This window comes from Cynocephalus volans, chromosome 15, assembly GCF_027409185.1.
Source record: "Cynocephalus volans isolate mCynVol1 chromosome 15, mCynVol1.pri, whole genome shotgun sequence".
Lineage (NCBI taxonomy): Eukaryota > Metazoa > Chordata > Mammalia > Dermoptera > Cynocephalidae > Cynocephalus > Cynocephalus volans.
This window is the reverse complement of record NC_084474.1, coordinates 82,172,986-82,194,885: the sequence shown is the minus strand read 5'-3', so window position 1 is coordinate 82,194,885 and position 21,900 is coordinate 82,172,986.

The window sequence follows — 21,900 nt, the reverse complement described above, 5'->3', positions numbered from 1 at the left end:
TCTATTCCCTTATGTTAGGGAAAACAGTTTCTCTGCCCTTTCAAGAGCTCTGGTCCCAGGGAATCTGCTCAGACTTGCTATTCAGTCTGCATTCTTTCATGGCATTGCTGAACAGATTAGCTCTAAAAAGGAATTTAGTGCTTCTCTGGTGACTTAAGTCATTTTAAACAAGGATTTCAGGATGGAATGTATGAAAGGAAGCCAGATATTTGGGCATGTTTTCTCCTTGAAGGAAACCTGTTTGTTTGTTTTCTTCTCTTAGAATAATGAAGAAAAAAATTAAAGTTTATTCACAAAACTATTGGGATGGCTTAAATTCCATTCTTTGTAACTAGGCACAATGCCCTTCATTAGCATTGATTTCCCTATAGAAAGAACCTTGGTGGTTACTTGGAATTCAGGCTCTAGTCTATTAAGAACTAATCCCCATAAGCTTGTAGGAATTGCCACCCTGAACCACACTGAGAGGGGTCCCTGGTATAGCTGGAGGGGTCAACTGATGGTCTCAGGACTAATTTCTTGCAGAAAGGGGGTTTGGTTTGACACAGTGTTTGAAAATCATTTGAATTGGAATGCCTTTTGCCAGCAGCCTGCATACTGCTTTCCTCCTCACACACTAGCTCTCCCTAAAAAAACTAGCACTGGCTTTGGCATAATGTGAAAATAACCACCCAGTTCCCAGAGGCATTTGATTTTACAGTACCACAAGATGTAAGTAGGGTGTGAATTCTGGTTCAAAGCCACCAAATCCTGAGGTGATCAAGGTGAGGACTTGGGCAAGTCATATAGCTCAAGACTGGCAGTCTGTTTTTCCACTGTGTGTTGATGGCTGCTCTGCTCCATGGTTTACTCCAGGGTCCAGCCTGGACCCTGGATATAGCCCCCATCTGGATGTAGCCAGGTTCATTTCTGAGGGAAAAAAGAACAAGAACTTGCTTCTCCTAAAACCTCTGCTTAAAAGTAGCACATGCTGCCTCTAGTTACATTCCGCTGGCCAAAGCAATTCAACTGAACAAGCCTGACTTCCCAGAGGGAGCAAATATTATCCTTGCACAAGAAGGAGTAGTGAATATTTTGGACAATATGTAACTAACCTCATCAATAAAAAATATTTATGATCTTAGCAATAGCTAAGTAAAGTGATAATAGTGAAATACAGCCTGCCATCAACTAGACAATGAAAGATAGATGAGAAAATGGTAAAGAATATAAAATTTCTGTTGTTGTTGCAGGCCCAACATCCATGCTTCCTTTTATCTGGTAAAAGAATCTGATTTCCCCTCTGAAAACTATTCCTTTTTCTCTTCTTCATTTGCAGTTCTGGTGGAACTGACTCCAGATGTCCTTTCTCTGCCAGAAGATGTTGTTATTTTTATAGGATGGAAGAAAGCTTAGTTTTATTGGCTGAGATGAGAAAACCACTATGGCGGCTGTTAGGGGTTGACTTGTGTCTCTCCTCCCCAGATTCATATGTTGAAGTCCTAACCACTAGCACCTCAAAAATGTGACCTTATTTGGAAATAAGGTTATTGTAAATGTAATCAGTTAAGATGAAGTCAAATTGCAGTAGGGTGGGTCCCTAATCCAATATGACTTGTATATAAATGACTTTATATAAAGAGGAAATTTGGACACAGAGAAGCACATGGGAGAACATCATGTGATATGAAGGCAGAGATTGGGGTGATACAGCAGAAGCCAACAAACACCAAAGATTGCAAGCAAAAGAACAGAAGCCCCTGGGATATGGCACAGTTTCCCTTCACAGTTCTCAGAATAAACAAACCCTGCCAGCATCTTGATCTCGGACTTCTAGCCCCCACAACTGTGAGACAATAGATTTCTGTGGTTTAAACCACCCAGTTTGCGGTGCTTAGTTACAGCAGCCCTTAGAAACTAATACAGTGGCCTTGGTTGAACATACAGAGAAAAGAAAGAGATGTTTGATGGAACAAGATCTTGGTTCAAGTGAAATCATCAACAATCGAATAATAAACAAATAAAAGATCCTTCAATATTTTGGTGAAAAAAGAAAGAACATAAGGATTGTGTGAATAAGGGGGTTTTAAAGGAAAAGAACATGAATAAACCATTGTATGTCAATAATTTAAATTCTGATATACGTCATAAAAAACTGGAAGCATCTGGAAAGCATCCTGGTTTCTGTAAATAACATGTCACAGCCATATTATAAACTGACCGATAAAAATACTTTAAAAAATACTATTCTCTATCCTGGTACTCTTTTAAAGCTAGGGAATAGTTTAGTGTTAGTGATGAAAAGTAAAGGCTCTAGATCCAGAATATCTTAGTTGAATCTGCATCCCAATCTCCTATTGTGACACTAGCAAAGTTACTTAAATATTTATTACTAAGAGTCCTCATCTATAAAAAGAGGATGACAATAGTACCTGACAGAGACTCTTTGCTTTAGTCAGGCTACCCTGAACCCTGTCCTTGATAATGCCCATCTGTGTACTTCCTTGTAGAATCCAGTTTATTCAGTTTATTGAGAATCACCCACCCTTGATCCGCTCAAATACCTCATCCCCACTCTCCCCCAGGTGATATCTGACCACCCTGGCCTGCCTTCAGCAGAAATTTGGTTAGGTTGATTCAGTGAGAATCCTTTTACACTTGATGTCTCCTCTTAGTAATTTTCCATCCACCAATGCTCACCTTCCCACCCCGCTGCTCCCACTCCATACTATCAACTTGCTCTTGGCTATAAATTCCTACTTATTTGTTTGCCTACTATATATTTTACATAAATATTCTACTTCTACATTCTGTACAATTTCCTGAATAGTTGGCCTTTATAACAGTTTTTCATTCTATAGTTGTATGCCATAGAAAAAAACATTTACCTTCAATTGGCAGCAAACTTTTCAATAGAAACTATGAAACCCAGAAGGAAATGGAATAACCTCTTGAAAGTGCTGAAAGGAAAACAATAAAATAAAACAATAAAATAAAACAAAACCCACTATCTAGAATTCCATGCCCCCAAAACATTCTTCAAAAATACAGGTGAAATAGAAACATTTTAAAATAAGTTTCAGAGAAATTGTTGCCAGTAGGCCCACACTAAACTAAAACTAAAGAAAGTGTTTCAGATCAGAGAAGTGATATCCCCCCAAAAAGTGATATCCCCCAAATTCCAAAAGAGATGGAATTTCAGATAGAAGAATAAAAACATTAAAAGGGGTAAATATATGAGCAAGTAAAAATAGAACAGAGTTCTCAAGTCAACACAATAACAATGTATTGTGGGTGCTGTAAACATATAGAAATAAAATAATTGTGTATGATGACAATAGGATGGACTAAACACATTATTCTTATAAGGGTTCTGCATGGTCCAGGAAGTCATTGAGTACTAATTTAAAGTAGATTGCAATAATTTAATAATGTGTATTATAATCAAAGAACTACTACAAATAATATAAAAGGAAGAAGTGAGAAGTGAATAGAGGAAATAAAACATATACTAACATTTCTTGATTATCTAACAAAAATCAAAAAAGGATGAACAAAAAAACAACAGCTTGGACAACTAGAAAGCAAATATTAAAATGGCAGACTTAAGGTCCTCTGAATGAGTAGTTACCTGAAATGTAAATTACCTATTCTCTAAACAGAAAAACAAAGTTGTCAGATTAGGAAAAATAAACACACCCACCCAAGACCCAAGTTTGTGTTATCTGGGAGAAACATTTGGCCTCTGAGAACACAGAATAACTGTGAAGTAATAACAATAATTAATAACAAAAAATGTCATATCACATAAACAGTAACCAAAAGAAAGCTAGTATCAGTAAAAACATAGGCATTAATGGAAGTATTTAAAGTTAGAAATTGGAAACTTTCATAAAGATAAAGGAATAGTCAATAGAAAATCAGAGCAAACTCAAATGTGTATATATCTGCATAAACTAACAGAATGAATAGAAAAAATTAACAAAATCTCAATTATTGTTATATATCTTAAAATGTTATTTTAGAAAGCAGAGCAAAGATCAGTTAGGAAATTGAATATTTATTTAAAAACCCTATTAACTAATTCAAACTAGTTGAGAATTATACAAACTACACCTCTTCTCCCTCCAAAACAGAATACACAATGTCTTACATGTATTTGGAATATTTACCAAAAGATACATTATACCAAGCAATAAAGCAAATCTACATACATTTCAAAAGATTGAATTCATACAGAATAGGCTGTCTGATCACAATGGGATAAAATAAGAAATAAATGACAGTATAAGTAGAAAATCCCCAAATCTCTGAAAAATACTATATCTTAAAGAAATTAAATCTGTAATTTTAAAAAAAAAGAAAGGAAGAAAAGAAAAACTTTCCCCCCAATGAAAAACTTTCCCCCAAACAGAAAGTTATCAGGCCAAAATGGGTAGGAAAACTTCCGGCCCAAATTATTTCACTGGTGTATACTTACCGGCATTTTAAAAAGAGTAATATCAGTCTTATGCAAACTCCTTCAGAACATGGAGAACAGAAATGTGTCCCAACTCATTTTATGAAGACGGCATAACTGTGACACCAAAAGCAGAAAAGGATATTACAAAAGAAATATTATAAACCTGTATTTCTCATAAACATAAACAAAATCCTAAACAAAAAATTAGGAAATCAAATTTAAAGATTAGTAAAAAGACATTTTATTGTGACAAAGGGAGATTCATTCTGTGGTCATATTGTGGATTTACCTTTCAAAAAGTTAATCAAGATAACTAATCAGTTTACCAAAGCAGAGAAATAAACCACATCATATATACACAGGAAAGCATTTGAGAGAATTTGACACTCTTTTAAGATAAAATTTTCAGGAAACTAGGAAAAGAAGAAAGTGTCTTTAACCTGACACAAAGTAACTACAAAACAAAACTAAACAAAACCTAACATTATACTTTGTAGTAAAAAACTGAACACGTTCACCCTAAGATTAGAAACATGGTAAGAATTTCTACTATCATTACCTTTACTCAACATTATAAAGGAGATCTCAACCATTACAATCAGGCAAGAAAAAGAAGTAAAAAGCATAGGGAATGGGAAAAAATTCATCAAAACTGTCTTATTCACACTCAACACATACACATACATGATTATTTAGAAAGTTCAAAAGAATCTATAAAACATTAGAACTAGTAAGAAAATTTAGAAAGGTTGTTAAATTTTAGAAAGGCTGCTGAATGCAAGGTCAGTATACAAATATCAATTATATTTCTATACATTAAAGACAATTAGAAAACAAAATTTAAGGATACTATTTGGTATAATATAATAACATAAAATATTTTAAAATAAATACAATTAAAATATTTAAAGTTTTTAAAATACTGATCTACAAAATTATAAAAATTCTGAGAAAATTTAAGGCAAGTAAGTGTAAAGGGAGAGATATACAATTTTCAAGGATTAGAAAATTTTAAATGTTTAGGTATAAATTCTCCCCAAATATATCTTTAGACAATGCAATCCCAATCCAAATCCCAGCTTTTTTGTTTGTTTTTTTGGTGTGGGCTTGTGTGGGAGTAGAGAAGGATGTTGGAAAACAACAAATTGATTCTAAAATTTACTTGGAAATTCTAATGACCCGGAATAACAAGACATTCTGAAACAAAACAAGACAAAGCAAACAACAAAAAAACCAGACACACACAGCTGGAAGATTTAAATTATCAGACTTCAAGCTTTATTATAAAAATATAACAGTTTTTAAAAAGTGGGTATTTGTCAAGGGTAGGCCATTAGATGAATGGAAGAGGGGGAAAAAGCCACAAATAGACCCACAAATAATATACAGACAGTAGATTCTCAACAACGCTACAAATAAAATTCACATAGGAAAGAATGATGTTTTCAATAAATGATGTCGGAATGATTGTGCATATATATTTTTAAAAAGAATGAAAAGATTCATTTATTTCTTTCCTGGCACCTAGTGCTTAGTAGGTGCTTACCAGTTATTTGATGTTGAAGGGCAAGAGTCTCTCAGAGTCATTTTTTTTTTTTGCATCTGCAGATAGATATTTTATTACCGCTATAGGAGAATCTCACTGTTTCAAATGCCTACCACAGTGCCAGGCACACGGTATTTACTAAGAAGTTGGATGAATTCCCTTTGGTCATACCGTGAGAGCAGTGGAGTATAAAAAAGAACTGGGCTGGCTGGTAGCTCAGTTGGTTAGAGTGTGGTGCTGATAACACTGAAATCCAGGGTTTGATCCCTGTACCAACCAGAGGCCAAAATAAAAAAAAAAAAAAGGAAAAAGGAACTGGTCTAGAAGGGAGGAGACCTGGCATCTCTTTTCAGTTCTAAAATAACCGGGGAGTTTCAAGATGGCGGCGGCGGCGGCGGCTGGCGCGGAGTAGCTGAGGTGGAAAAGGTGGCCACTGGGCCTCAGGCAGCCGGGAAACTTGTGGACCTTTCTCTGGCCATCTCTTAAGGGAGGACTGCTGCTGCTGGCCGGTCATGGGGGCTCAACGCCACTTTGCCCCCGGCAGGAGAGGCTGCCTCATTTACAGGCAACAGCTTTGAAGTGTGGAGCAGGAAAAGAACTGATTCTTAGCTGCAAAAGCGAGTCTTGAAACAGGGAACACGGCGCCAGGGCTGCTGTGGATGCAGCCAGGATCCCGGAGGCTGGGGCCGCACTGAAGGCGGCCAGCTGCCCTATCCAGGATTCGAGGTTTCAGGCCGGCATTAAAGAAGACTCCTGGGAGCGCCCGAGCGGCGCCGCGACTGAACAGCCCGAGGCGGCAGCGCCGAGAACACGGAAGGCAACAAACCAGAGACAGAGCGAGCGCCCGACCTGGCACAGCACTGTGAGTGATCCCTGGCAAAGCTCTGTTCGGGGGGTGGATGCCCACGCGGCTCCCCGCCTGCACCACCAGGCCACTCATTGCCCCGGTGCTGCCTCCATTTTCCCAGGTGCGGGCAGCTCCGCCCTGCTCGGCCATCACTGAGCCCATTTGCTTGGCCTGGCGCGGGGCTTTCCGGACCCTGCGGGCCGACCTCCTCTCCCACTCCCTCCACGGTGCTCTGGCAGGGCTGGGGGTGTGGGGCGTCCCGACCAGTTTTGGGAGGGCTAGGAAGTACGGGCGGGCCGACTGTCACTCCACCACACCCTGGACTCCGGCCCCGGTAAACTTCCTGTTACTGGGAGGCAGATACCATCTCTGCGACCACCAGTTTGGAAAAAAGCCTAACGAATTTCTGGTTGGGAATAGTGTGGTAGGAGAGTTCCCAGGTCTGCTTGAACCTGCCGGAGAGCAGGCTGCAGGCGGGCACTAGACTCGGTTTATACCGGGGGGATACAAAGGTGAACAAGACCCGAGAAAGATCTACACAGTGCTACAAAGGCACCCAGAGAGACTGGTCGTCTGTGCCTAGCAGAAACCTGGTAGACTTCCTGGGCGAGGCGGTGCTGAGCAGGGTCTTGAAGGCCCAGCTGATAGACGAGGGGTGCAGAAGACACGCCCCAACCCAGCACAGTGTGCACAGAGGGGGGAGACGTGCGGCCAGGGAGGCGGAGACTCGACAGAAACCACACACCCGGTGGGGTCGCCACTGCACGATCTAACAGCCTGGGCCAGAGCACACTGAACGGGGAGAAGTCCTGTACAGAAAGTGAAAGCTCAACAGAGATCACACACCCTGTGGTACGTGATCCACCAGCCCAGCAGAGTACAAGCTGACCAGAAAGGTGGATCCCCGGAGAAGCCCAAGACCCGAGGCAACCACACACACAAGACACTAGAGGCCAACTGAGCAGTCACGGCGGGAGCCATACCAAATTGGCAACCACAGCAACATCCTAGTTAGTCATTAGTCTTAAACCGGTGGACTGTGAAACCCCCTGCCACAATGAATAAACACCAAAAAAAAGACACCAGAAATACAAAAAATCAAGAAAGTACACCACCAAAAGTTAATAAATCTCATACTCTAGATCCTATAGAACAAGAAGCCCTTGAAATAACTGATAAGGAATTTCGAGTGATAATTCTAAGGAAACTGAATGAGATACAAGAAAACTCAGCTAGACATCATGATGAAATGAGGAAAAGTATACAGGATCTGAAAGAGGAAATATACAAGGAAATCAATGTCCTGAAAAAAAATGTAGCAGAACTTGCTGAACTGAAGAAGTTATTCAGCGAAATAAAAAACACAACGGAGAGTTTAACCAGCAGGCTTGTCGAAGTTGAAGAGAGAACCTCTGAACTTGAAGATGGGCTGTTTGAAATAACACAAGCAGACAAAAAGAAAGAAAAAAGAATCAAGGACATGGAAGAAAATCTGAGAGAGATATCAGACAACCTCAAGCGCTCAAATATCCGAGTCATGGGTATTCCAGAAGGGGAGGAAAATGGAGATTCCATTGAAAACATATTCAACAAAATAGTGGCAGAAAACTTCCCAGGTATAGGAAAAATCACAGATCTTCAGATCCAGGAAGCTCAACGATCTCCAAATGTATTCAACCCAAAAAGGCCTTCTCCAAGACATGTCATAGTCAAATTGGCAAAACTCAGAGACAAAGAGAGAATCTTAAAAGCTGCAAGAGAGAAGCGTCAAATCACCTATAAGGGAGCCCCAATCAGGTTAACATCAGACTTTTCATCACAAACCCTAAAAGCTAGAAAGGAATGGGATGATATTTTCAAAATACTAAAAGACAAAGATTGCCAGCCAAGAATACTCTACCCTGCAAGGCTATCCTTCCGAAATGAGGGGCAAATAGTATATTTCTCAGACAAACAAAAACTGCGGGAGTTCACTACCACAAGACCACCCTTACAAGAAATCCTCAAGGGAGTACTGGGTTTGGTTCCTGAAAAATAACTACCACTGCCATAAAAACCTAAGAAAAATCTAAACCTGCTAGTACAATAAAAATGGCATTCATGAAGAGAAAACAAGCTAACAAAAACACTATCTACAACCTAAGGAACCAACAAACAAAGAAACCAAACAGTAAATCAGAAAGCAAGGAACAAAAGACACCTAAGACAACCAAACAACCAATAAAATGCTAAGAATAAATCAACACCTTTCAATAACAACTCTTAATGTTAAAGGCTTAAATTCCCCAATTAAAAGACACAGACTGGCTGACTGGATCAAAAAGCAGGACCCAACTATATGCTGCCTACAAGAGACCCACCTCACCCATAAAGATTCACACAGACTAAGAGTAAAAGGATGGAAAAAGATTTACCATGCAAACAGAAAAGAAAAACGAGCTGGAGTGGCTATTCTTATATCTGACAAAATAGACTTTAAACTAAAAACCATAAAAAGAGACAATGAGGGACACTACTTAATGATAAAAGGACTGATCCATCAAGAAGACATAACAATCATAAATATGTACGCACCCAATGTTGGAGCAGCCAGATTTATAAAACAAACTCTATTAGACCTAAAGAAGGAAATAGACACTAATACCATAATAGCAGGGGACCTGAACACTCCACTGTCAATATTAGACAGATCATCTAGGCAAAGAATCAGTAGAGAAACACAAGATCTAAACAAGACTCTAGACCAATTGGAATTGGCAGATATCTACAGAACATTCCACCCAACAACCTCAGAATATTCATTCTTCTCATCAGCACATGGATCATTCTCCAGGATAGATCACATATTAGGTCACAAATCAAGTCTCAATAAATTCAAAAAAATTGGAATTATCCCATGTATCTTCTCAGACCACAATGGATTAAAACTAGAAATTAATAACAAACAAAACTCTGGAAACTATACAAACACATGGAAATTAAACAGCATTCTACTTAATGACATATGGGTCCAAGAAGAAATCAAGCAGGAAATCAAAAAGTTTATTGAAACTAATGAAAACAATGATACATCATACCAAAACCTGTGGGATACTGCAAAAGCAGTATTGAGGGGAAAATTTATTGCATTAAATGCTCACTTCAGAAGAATGGAAAGATGGCAAGTGAACAACCTAACACTTCACCTTAAAGAACTAGAAAAACAAGAACAATCCAATCCTAAAGTTAGCAGACGGAAAGAAATCATTAAGATCAGAGCAGAACTGAATGAAATTGAAAACCAAAAAACAATTCAAAAGATCAACGAATCAAAAAGTTGGTTTTTTGAAAAGATAAATAAAATTGACAAACCATTAGCATGGCTAACAAAAAAAAGGAGAGAGAAGACTCAAATAACAAAAATTAGAAATGAAAAAGGCGATATTACAACTGATTCATCTGAAATACAAGGAATCATTCGAGACTACTATAAACAACTATACGCCAACAAATTTGAAAATCTGGAGGAAATGGATAAATTTCTGGACACACACAAGCTCCCAAAACTGAACCGTGAAGACGTAGAAAATTTGAACAGACCAATAACAATAAAGGAGATTGAAGCTGTTATCAGAAGGCTCCCAACAAAGAAAAGCCCAGGACCAGATGGATTCACAGCAGAATTTTACCAAACATTCAAAGAGGAATTGACACCGATTCTTTACAAACTATTCCAAAAGATTGAAACGGACGCAAATCTCCCAAACTCATTCTATGAAGCAAACATCATCCTGATACCAAAACCAGGTAAAGATATAACCAAAAAAGAAAACTACAGGCCGATATCCTTGATGAATATAGATGCAAAAATCCTCACTAAAATACTAGCAAACAGAATACAGCAACACATACGAAAAATTATTCATCACGATCAAGTGGGATTCATCCCAGGGATGCAAGGTTGGTTCAACATACGCAAATCAATAAATGTGATACACCATATTAATAAACTCAAACACAAGGACCATATGATCATCTCTATAGATGCTGAAAAAGCATTTGATAAAGTTCAGCACTCATTCATGACAAAGACCCTCTATAAGTTAGGTATAGAGGGAAAGTATCTCAACATAATTAAAGCCATATATGCCAAACCCACTGCCAATATCATCCTGAATGGGGAAAAGCTGAAAGCTTTTCCTTTAAGAACAGGCACTAGACAAGGATGCCCACTCTCACCACTCCTATTCAACATAGTGTTGGAAGTACTAGCCAGAGCAATCAGAGAAGAGAAGGAAATAAAGGGCATCCAGATTGGAAAAGATGAAGTCAAACTGTCCCTGTTTGCAGATGACATGATCCTATATATCGAACAGCCTAAAACCTCTACAAAAAAACTGTTGGAATTGATAAATGATTTCAGCACAGTAGCAGGATACAAAATCAACACACAAAAATCAGTAGCATTTCTTTTCTCCAATAGTGAACATGCAGAAGGAGAAATCAAGAAAGCCTTCCCATTTACAATAGCCACCAAAAAAATAAAATACTTAGGAATTGAGTTAACCAAGGAGGTGAAAAATCTCTATAATGAGAACTACAAACCACTGCTGAGAGAAATTAGAGAGGATACAAGAAGATGGAAAGATATCCCATGCTCTTGGATTGGAAGAATCAACATAGTGAAAATGTCCATACTACCCAAAGTGATATACAAATTCAATGCAATCCCCATCAAAATTCCAAAGACATTTTTCTCAGAAATGGAAAAAACTATTCAGACATTTATATGGAACAATAAAAGACCACGAATAGCCAAAGCAATGCTCAGCAAAAAAAATAAAGCTGGAGGCATAACACTACCTGACTTTAAGCTATACTACAAAGCTATAATAACCAAAACAGTATGGTACTGGCATAAAAACAGACACACTGACCAATGGAATAGAATAGAGAATCCAGAAATCAACCCTCACACTTACTGCCATCTGATCTTTGACAAAGGCACCAAGCCTATTCACTGGGGAAGGGACTGCCTCTTCAGCAAGTGGTGCTGGGATAACTGGATATTGTTATGCAGGAGAATGAAACTAGATCCATACCTCTCACCATATACTAAAATCAACTCAAAATGGATTAAGGATTTAAATATACACCCTGAGACAATAAAACTTCTTAAAGAAAACATAGGGGAAACACTTCAGGAAATAGGACTGGGCACAGACTTCATGAATACGACCCCAAAAGCACGGGCAACCAAAGGAAAAATAAACAAATGGGATTATATCAAACTAAAAAGCTTCTGCACAGCAAAAGAAACAATTAAAAGAGTTAAAAGACAACCAACAGAGTGGGAGAAAATATTTGCAAAATATACATCTGACAAAGGATTAATATCCAGAATATATAAGGAACTCAAACAACTTTACAAGAAGAAAACAAGCAACCCAATTAAAAAATGGGCAAAAGAGCTAAGTAGGCATTTCTCTAAGGAAGATATCCAAATGGCCAACAGACATATGAAAAAATGCTCAACATCACTCAGCATCCGGGAAATGCAAATCAAAACCACACTGAGATACCATCTAACCCCAGTTAGGATGGCTAAAATCCAAAAGACTATGAACGATAAATGCTGGCGAGGCTGCGGAGAAAAAGGAACTCTCATACATTGTTGGTGGGACTGCAAAATGGTGCAGCCTCTATGGAAAATGGTATGGAGGTTCCTTAAACAATTGCAAATAGATCTACCATACGACCCAGCCATCCCACTGTTGGGAATATACCCAGAGGAATGGAAATCATCAAGTCGAAGGTATACCTGTTCCCCAATGTTCATCGCAGCACTCTTTACAATAGCCAAGAGTTGGAACCAGCCCAAATGCCCATCATCAGATGAGTGGATACGGAAAATGTGGTACATCTACACAATGGAATACTACTCAGATATAAAAACGAATGAAATACTGCCATTTGCAACAACATGGATGGACCTCGAGAGAATTATATTAAGTGAAACAAGTCAGGCACAGAAAGAGAAATACCACATGTTCTCACTTATTGGTGGGAGCTAAAAATTAATATATAAATTCACACACACACATACACACATACACACACAAACGGGGGGGGTAAGAAAATACAACAACCACAATTATTTGAAGTTGATACAACAAACAAACAGAAAGGACATGGTTGGGGGGAGGGGGGGAGGGAGAAGGGAGGGAGGTTTTGGTGATGGGGAGCATTAATCAGCTACAATGTATATCGACAAAATAAAATTAAAAAAAAAATAAAAAAAATAAAATAAAATAAAATAACCTAGTATTTGAAAAAAAAATAAATAAATAAATAAATAAATAAAAAGAATGAAAAAAACTTAACTTCTGTAGTGGGTTGAATGATGGACCCCGTAAAAGACATGTCTACCCAGAACCTCTGAATGTGACCTTATTTGAAATGGGATCTTTACACATGTAATTAAGGGTCTGGATATGAGGTCATCCTGAATGGCAAATGTCTTTATATGAGATGTGAAAAAGGAGAAGACGTGGAGGAGACAGCCACGTGAAGATTGAGGCAGAAATTGGAGTTATGCTGTCAGAAGCCAAGGATTGCCTAGAGACACCAAGAAACTAGACAAGACTGTGAAGGATTCTGTCCTTGTACATTCAGAGGGAGCGTGGTTCTGCCAACACCTTGTTTATGGGTTTCAGGCCTATAGAACTGTGAGAAAATAATTTTCCACTGTTTTAAGCCAGTCTGTACTAATTTGTTACAGCGAATCTAGGAAACTAATACAATATCCTGTCTCATATCATACACAAAGATTAATTTGTGATGGGTCATAGACTTAAATGTGTAAAGCAAGACTCCAGAATTTCTAGAATAAAACATAGATAGAGAAGAATTATCTTCACAGTCTCACTGTTGGCAAAAGTTGATTTAAAAGCACAAAAGTCATCCACTATAAATTTTAAAAATTGATAAATTGGACTTTATAAAATTATAAAGTTATATTCATTTCAAAAGGCGAGAATGGATCTGAGGCCCCCAGAGGTGAGAAAGGGTGGGGGTGGGGGGGTCAAGGAGAAATTGGTAAAGGGCCACAAAAAATGTTTACATTGTATAATGATGTAAAAAAAATTATTTCAGCATTTCCGATTGATAATACTCGTATGGATGTGTTTTTGTTATTTCTTCTTTGAATTAGTCATATCACCTTACCAGCTTCTTCATTAATTAATAAATTATTATTTTTTATTTTAATTTATTTATTGGATCAAAATAGATTATACGTATTTGGGGAGTTCAACATTGAGACAGGTTGATCAAATCAATATTACTAGCATATATATTGTTAAAAATCATAATTATTCTTTATGCCCCTTGTCCAATCTCTCCCCAACCCCCCTCCTTCCTCCCTCACCCCTCTAATTACCCTAGATTTCTTCTCTCCTTCTGAAAAAATATTGGTTACTCTGTTGATTTGTTGCCTTGATAATCTGTCCACTGTCGAGAGGGGTGATCGGGTCCCCCAATATTATCATAGAGCAGATGCTTCTTCTGTCACTCTGAAATGGGCTTTGTGGAGAGATGTCCACTTCTTTTCTCTATCTCTGCTGGTGACTCTCCTTGTGTCAATGCACTCCAGTGGCTGGTGGACCATCTGCATAGTGGTCGTGGTGTCTAGCCACTTTTGTGGCAGCCATGGTTATTGTGCTGGCAGTGGTGGGCCACCCACACGGAGGTGATGTTTTTGGCATGCTCCTTGGAGCTGGCAGTGTGCTAGGTTGTGGGGCGCTTCTGGTCCTCAGCTCCATACCTTGGGTCCCCAGGTGGGCTGAGGTGCTGGTGCTGTGTGCCTGGTTGTGGGAGTGGGGTCCAGGCACTGGTGGTGTGCCTGAGCTGGAACTAATTTTTTGTCCTTTGCTTACTTCTAAAATGGGGGAACTTCCTGTGGGAACCAGTACTTGAGCTGTGTGGTTTAGCTAAATTGCTGCTTTGCTGCTGTTTCCCTATGGAAGGCTTTTTGTGCAGCTGAGGGTTTAATAGTTGACCTTAGAGGTACTTGTGGCTCTCAAGAGGCCCAGTGGACCTGGATTGTGTAGAAACTCTGATCTGGGCCTGAGTTTTTTCATCAAACTATACCCCGTGCAATTCTGCATTACCAACCAATCTCCTCTGAGTGGTCCTGTGCTTGGGGGGCAGATGGGCTGTCCTTGCTGTGTTCCAGTGTTCTCCTGGTGGGCCCGTCTCCCCCATTGCCCATGCTCCAAACACTTCCCATGGGGCAGGCCCTGTGCCAGTCCCTTGCTTTGACTCACCGGCCTCTCAATGGCTCCCCTTTTTCAGCTGTTCTGGCTCCTCGTTCTTGTGTCGGTCCGTGGGAACCCTATTAGTGGTCTTGCTGTCCTGGGGCCCATCAAGGCCCTCTTCTCCCCTGCTGCCTCCAAGTAACTCCATCTGAAGGGCACAGTTGTGGCTTCTACTGGCTCCTGCTCCATGTGCTCAGCAGTTCCAGCCTTAAAGCAGCTGTGGATGAAACGCTCAGAGCAGTTTTTTCTTTCTCATCATGGTTTCTCCCACCTTCATGAACTCGAAAGGTCTCTCCTCCTTTTCCTCTGAGCTCCAGAGGCCCCAGCTTGGCTGATGTTACATTTTTATAGTTGCGAACTGGTTGATTTGTGGGAGAGAGTGATGCTGTGGACCGTCTATTTTGCCATCTTGACAGGAACCTAATTAATAAATTAAATACCATCTTTGGAAAAAACCTTATATTCATTAACATGAATATACTTTTAAAAACTCCTATAAATTAACAAATCACTGAATTTTAACAAAATTTAACAAAGTAGACAAAGACTTAGCAGACACTTTTTAAAAGAGAATATCTAAATAGCCAGTAAGTGTATGAAGTGGTGTTAACATTATTACTCTCTGAGTCTAAGCTTTCTGATATTTAAAACTGAGATAATATCACTTTCTTCATGTAATACTACATATGTCACAGCTTGTTTTGAGGCATAAATGAAAGAATGTACACAAAACACTTAGTACAGTGCCTGGCTTATAGTAAGTGACAAATACATATGTTTCTAAGGATTGTGTCACTCTATCTAACCTGTTGCGTAACAATTTGTGAAAATTGCCAAAAATTTGGAACAGATTTTTAAAAAATAAGATCTTACAGCAAAGACCTTTTAGTACAATTTCTCGAGTTGTTGCAGTACTAAAATATTAAATGCATACAACTCCCACATTCCAGCTGGGAATAGGCAACAACTTTTTGGTTTAATTGAGATCTGCTGAATAATAGCACTGATTTCCAAAGCTACCCACAGACCCCTGAGACTGCTGGGAAAGCTGAATTTCTTCTCCTCTTGTCCCATTCCCTTTATGTGTCCCTGGAGGCAAAAATGCCACACAAAGAGTAGAGGGTCTGTGTGCGGGTACTTTGTTATGCTGTCATGCTGGTTACAACTTTAGCTATTCTCTGCACATGAAGTGCTTCATGATGTGGCTCTTACTACCCCTCCAGCTTCCTCTTTACCACTGCTTTTCTTCCACTTAGTAATGTAGCAACACTGAGCTAAAAACTGAAAGTAGATGTCTCATCCCATGTCCTGCTTGCATTTGCATAGGCTGTTTCCTCCCCTGAAACACTCTTCCCACCCAATCACTTCCCCTCAAGCTAGTCCAGCTTCTACAAATCTTTAAAATTTCAGTTCACAGGTAATCTTCTCCTAGCAGCCCTGGGCATCCCCTCCAAGTTTCCGTAGATCTCCATTAGAACGCTTAAAGCAATGTATTAGTGATATCTCTTAATGTGATCTCTCCCTTTCTAAGTCAGTGTCTTTCTAACTTTTTGGATCTCAGTTCAGTTATGAGGAGCAGAATACCTCACATCTTCCCTTTCCTTCTGATGTTATTTGAAAATAGATTTTAAACTTTGTGCTAACAAAGGATTGGATTCATTCCTAACATATCGGAGAAATCCTTGGGACCACCAATGGGCCACAGACTATACATGGAAAACACCAGGTTGCACAGACATTCTCAAAATCAGGGATTGGTAAAGTGGTTAAATGTGTGGAGTTAGGCCAGGCTCTTGAATTCAAATTATGGCTCATCCACTTGCTAACCATGCCTTGTGCAAATCACCTAACCTCTCTCTCAGTTCCCACATCTGTACGAAGACAGTAACAACAGTATGTTTCTCATCAGAATGAAATGAACTAACTCATGCAAAATGTTTGTGAGAATGCTTGGTGCACAATAAATACCTTCTAGACAATAGCTATCATAATTAGTGGTGTTATTTCTATACCATCAATTCTTAGCACATTACCTAGAACATACTCGATGTTAAATAATTGTTTTCTAAATGAATGAATGGATCAACCCATCTGGACAGAACGCTTGTTGAGTGCACAGCATACTGATAGGTGCAGAAAGGAATATAAGACTCAGCTCTATCTTAGCCCACTTTTATCATTCCTCATAACTGCCTTAGACAATGCAATTTGAAGGTATCTGAAGAAAAGAACCATCCCTGCCCAGAGTGGGCTTTAATCTGGAGGGTTGTGAAAACACACACTTTGCACAGGAACAAGATAATCAGAAGGAGGGAAGAAAGGCCTGAAGGGTGTGTGTGCGTGTGTGTGTGCATGCATGTGTATGAATGTGTGTACGTGCGTGTGTGTGCATGTGTGTGCATGCGTGTGTATGTGTGTGTGTGCAGTGGGGGTGTAGGGAGTAAAGAGAGAGAGATTGGACTAGAAGCCAGGAAATTGTGGTTAATTTTGTCTGAGTGGCATTGGGCAAAGTCGTTTAATGCTATCATTTACTCCATCATATTGGAATTATTTGTGCTCTAGTCATTCTCAGTAGCTCCTTGGGAAGAATCCATGTCTCATCCATCTTTTGCATCCTGTACTTTACATGGTAATGGCACATAGCTGCCTTTGGTAAGAGTTTTTCAAAGGAAACTAAATTTAGAGCCTCCATTCTTTATTTAAGAAGAATTCCTACCCAGCCCATCTATAGGAATTATATTAAATGAGAGAGTATACTTTGAAGACCTTCAAATATTCCAGTGGCTACAGAAATGTGTGCTATTACTATTAGTGTTTCATGAAAAATAGCAAGTAACCAATACATATAAAAAACATTTAGTTTACAAAGCATTTTTTGATATCCAGTACCCAATTTAATCCTGGCTGACACCTTGACTTATTATGCCAGTTTCTCAGAAGTACTAGTTTAAATAATATTTTAAAAATTAAAAAAAAAAAACATTTCATATTAATTTAGGGATACTTGTTTTCAAAAGATTTTTATAATAATTCTTGTGTAATAAAATAATCTGTTTTTCTTTCATAAAGTTTGGATGTTTCATACTGAGGTTCCATTTACCTGGGTCTGAATGTGAACAAAAAAAATTTTTTTGGCCTCAACATTAGAGACTCTTCAGATATCATTTCCTGGTTTCCTGGTTTAAAAATTTTGAAAACAGATTATTAGTTTCTAAAGAGTATAAAATAAAGGTTGAGAGTGAGTGTAGATTTAGGGGCTACATATGCTTGTGTCAGTTTCTCATTTCTCTCGTTATTGTGTGCATATCCGAGTCCTTATTTATACAACAGAGAGAAAAACTGCATCTAACTCCCAGAGTTATTTTGAGGACTAGATAAAATAATGTCTATAAAGTATTTAGCATTGAGCCTGGTAAATGGCAAGTACCCAACAAATAACAGTTTTTTCCATTATTAATAGTTACATTTCATAAATTAATCATTGTTATTAATAAAATATCTTGAATTTGTTCCATGGATTTGTCACCCCTTTTCCCCTGGGTGACAGAGCCGCCAAAGATTACTCAAAGCCCATCTCTTCTGAGCAGTGAGAAGTCCCGAAAAGGGATTAATCTCCTGGAATCCTTAAGATAGAGGCAATCCTTCCATTTGGGAAAATAACCATGAATTGGGGTTCTCTTCCTACATTTATTTTCCAGCCCAGGAAGTTACAGGAAGAGAAATAGGTGGGGTTATAGTTTTAACAATAGAAGCTGGTAACATTCAGTAAAAACAAGCCAGGTGACATTCCATAAGGCAATTAAGTGATCCACTAACAAAAGCTTGATCTTAGCAAGCATTCCTTCTCCCTACACAGCTTCCTAATATCTTTACATATCAATCAGTAACTTGTCTGTCTTTGAACCAGCAGCCTTGCCGTGTTACAACTCTTTATCTTACAACAGAGACTATATAGCCTGGGGAAAATTTCCTGTTTTTTGTAAGGTCAATATTTGAAACTGCAAGGCTTTGGAAAACCAGGCCCTGTGAAGTACATTTGCTTTATGCATACTCTCCATGAACTAATCATAGTAAACAAAGTGGATAGTTTTGATGTTTGGGTGTTTTGTTAGGAAACCACTGACCACACTTTGGTATGATTTCCAGGTTAGTGAATAATTCACAAGTGAGACCAGCTTAAGGTCCAGTAAATTACAGCACCTTGGTCCAGTCTGTGGTCTCAGTTAATATTTGTCTCCTATGGCTTCCATAACAAATCACCACAAAAAAATAAGTGGCTTAAAACAACACAATGTACCATCTTATCATTCCAGAGTTCAGAATTGTGATGAGTCCCACTGGGCTAATTTCGAGGAATACAGAGGTATGTTTATTTCTGGAAGCTCTAGGGGAGAATTGGTTTTACTGCAGCTTCTAAACACTGCCTATGTTCCTTGGCTCAAGGCCCCATTACATCCTTAAAGTTAGTAATATTGCATCTCTTCCATAGTCACCGCCCCCTCTGAAATTTTTTTCTGTCTCCCTCTTCCACTTTTACACCTTTGTGATTATGTTGAACATGGTTGCATAATTTACGATAATCTCCCTATTTAAGGTGATTAGCAACCTTAATTTCATCTGCATTTAATTTCTCCTTTCCATGTACCCTAACATATACACAATTTCCAGGGATTAGGACACGGACATCCTTAGGGAAGAGCGGGGGTGTTATTCTGCCTACCACAAAACTCCAAATAATTTTAGGTTAGAAGACAATGACCTGCTTCAAATCTGAAATTAGGAAAGTTGCAGCTTTTGACTCTCAGTTTGAGTTTTGAGCCGATATCTCCTATGGCTCCAGGCCCTGTTTTTCTATCAGCATGCAGCTTCCAATATACCTATTCCAAGACAAACCTTGTTTTCAGGAGGATCATGAGCTGTCAGGAAATCCAGCCCAGTTTGAGACAATAACAGGAACTGACAAAGACTTGAATCCATCTCTTGTTAACCTTTTTCTGGTTTCCTATATTTTCCTTCTTCTCTGAAAGTCACTTAAGAAGGTCCACGTCTAATTTCCCGGAAAGTCAGGAAAACTCAGTGGTGAAATAAAAATGTCAAAGGATTTAGTGGCAGTGAAGCTGACTGTGACAGAGGAAGGAGCTGTGGCCCTGTGCGACTCATGGCCAGCACTGGATCATCCCATCTGAATGTGAAAATATGAGCACTTGTGGATCTACTACTCATAGCTCTACTGTGCCGGGCACTTTATGTGTAACATCTCTCAGTATCATCACCATCATTTTGAAGCAAAAAAGTGAATTTTAAAGGGGCCAAATAACTTGCCAGAGGACATTTAGCTTATAAAATAAATAGCAGAGTCGAGAGTCAATTCACAGTGTCTGATTTCAGCTCCTCTAAGACTTCCCCACACTGCTTATGCTTGTCACTGCTTGGTTTACAAGTCTGTCCTAGAATATGAGCTCTTGGAGATCTGTGCCCCATTTGTTTCTTGCACCCAGCCTTATGCCTGGTATGGAGTCAGAGTTCAGCAGTACTTGCTTATTTTATGAACATGTGGTTTAGCTGTGACCCTGGTCTGGGCATCTTAACTGTACCAGTCTACAGAAAAAACAATATCCAGAGAGGCAACGACAACTTAGGAACTGGTAGAAAATTGGCCACGGAACTTTTTTTCTCTGGAAGCCATTCCCATGATATTTGATTTGGCTTTCTGGGATATATTAATCTATCCTCAACTCCACTCCAGGCACGACTCTACTCATTGGTAATCAGCTGCTGTGTATCTACTGAGAGACTGGGCAGGGCAAAGTGGCTTTAATCTAACACCTCCCTCCCAATTTCATTTAAAACCCATCTCAATTGCAGAGGGACACCACTCTGCCTAAAAGCAATACTCCTAAAGCTAATTAACTCAATACACATTTTTTTGAGCCACTTTTACGTACTAAGTGACAAGCACTGTGTTTGTCCCTGTATGTGTTTGGATATTAAAGGCCCTCTTGCAAATAATCAATTTATATAATGACACATTTACCTAAAATCCAGATAAATCACAAAGATAGTTTTTCACAAGTATAGGCTAAATTCTTTTTCAAGAACTATTTTCATTCTTTAAAGACCTTTCCCTTTTTGGATGACTTAAATATTATAAAATATTGTTAGTCACTTAAGGCCAAAGTGTTCTTTGGCAAATTTGCCTGAAAATATCCTTAAAATATTCTCAAAATAGGCAGACCAGGAAAAGATATGAATTCTATTAAGTGTTTGAAACAGTCAGTATTTATCATAATACATGAGAAATGTGTCAAACAGTACTAAACATTCAATATTAACAGCACGTTTTTTAACATCCTCCAAAATGGCTAAAGCTATACTGATAATATCAAATGTTGTCAAGGATGTGGAGCAACTACACTATGTATGATCTGAAAATGAAATTATCAATTTGTACAACTACTTTAAAAATGTATTGGCAGTATCTACTAAAGCTAAATATGCAACAGTCTATGACCCAGACATTCAACTCCCTGGTGATATACATACATGTATATGTGTGTGTGTGTATTGTGTATATACTACTTGGTGATATATATATATACATATACACACACACATCTAAAGTGGTTATTTCCACCAAAGGACATTTATTTATGCCAAAAGAATTTTTGCACACAACTATTTATAATAGTCCCAAAGTAGAAACAACTCATATTTTCATTAAAAGTAGAAAGAATTAATGTGATGCACACCCACACACACACAAAATGAA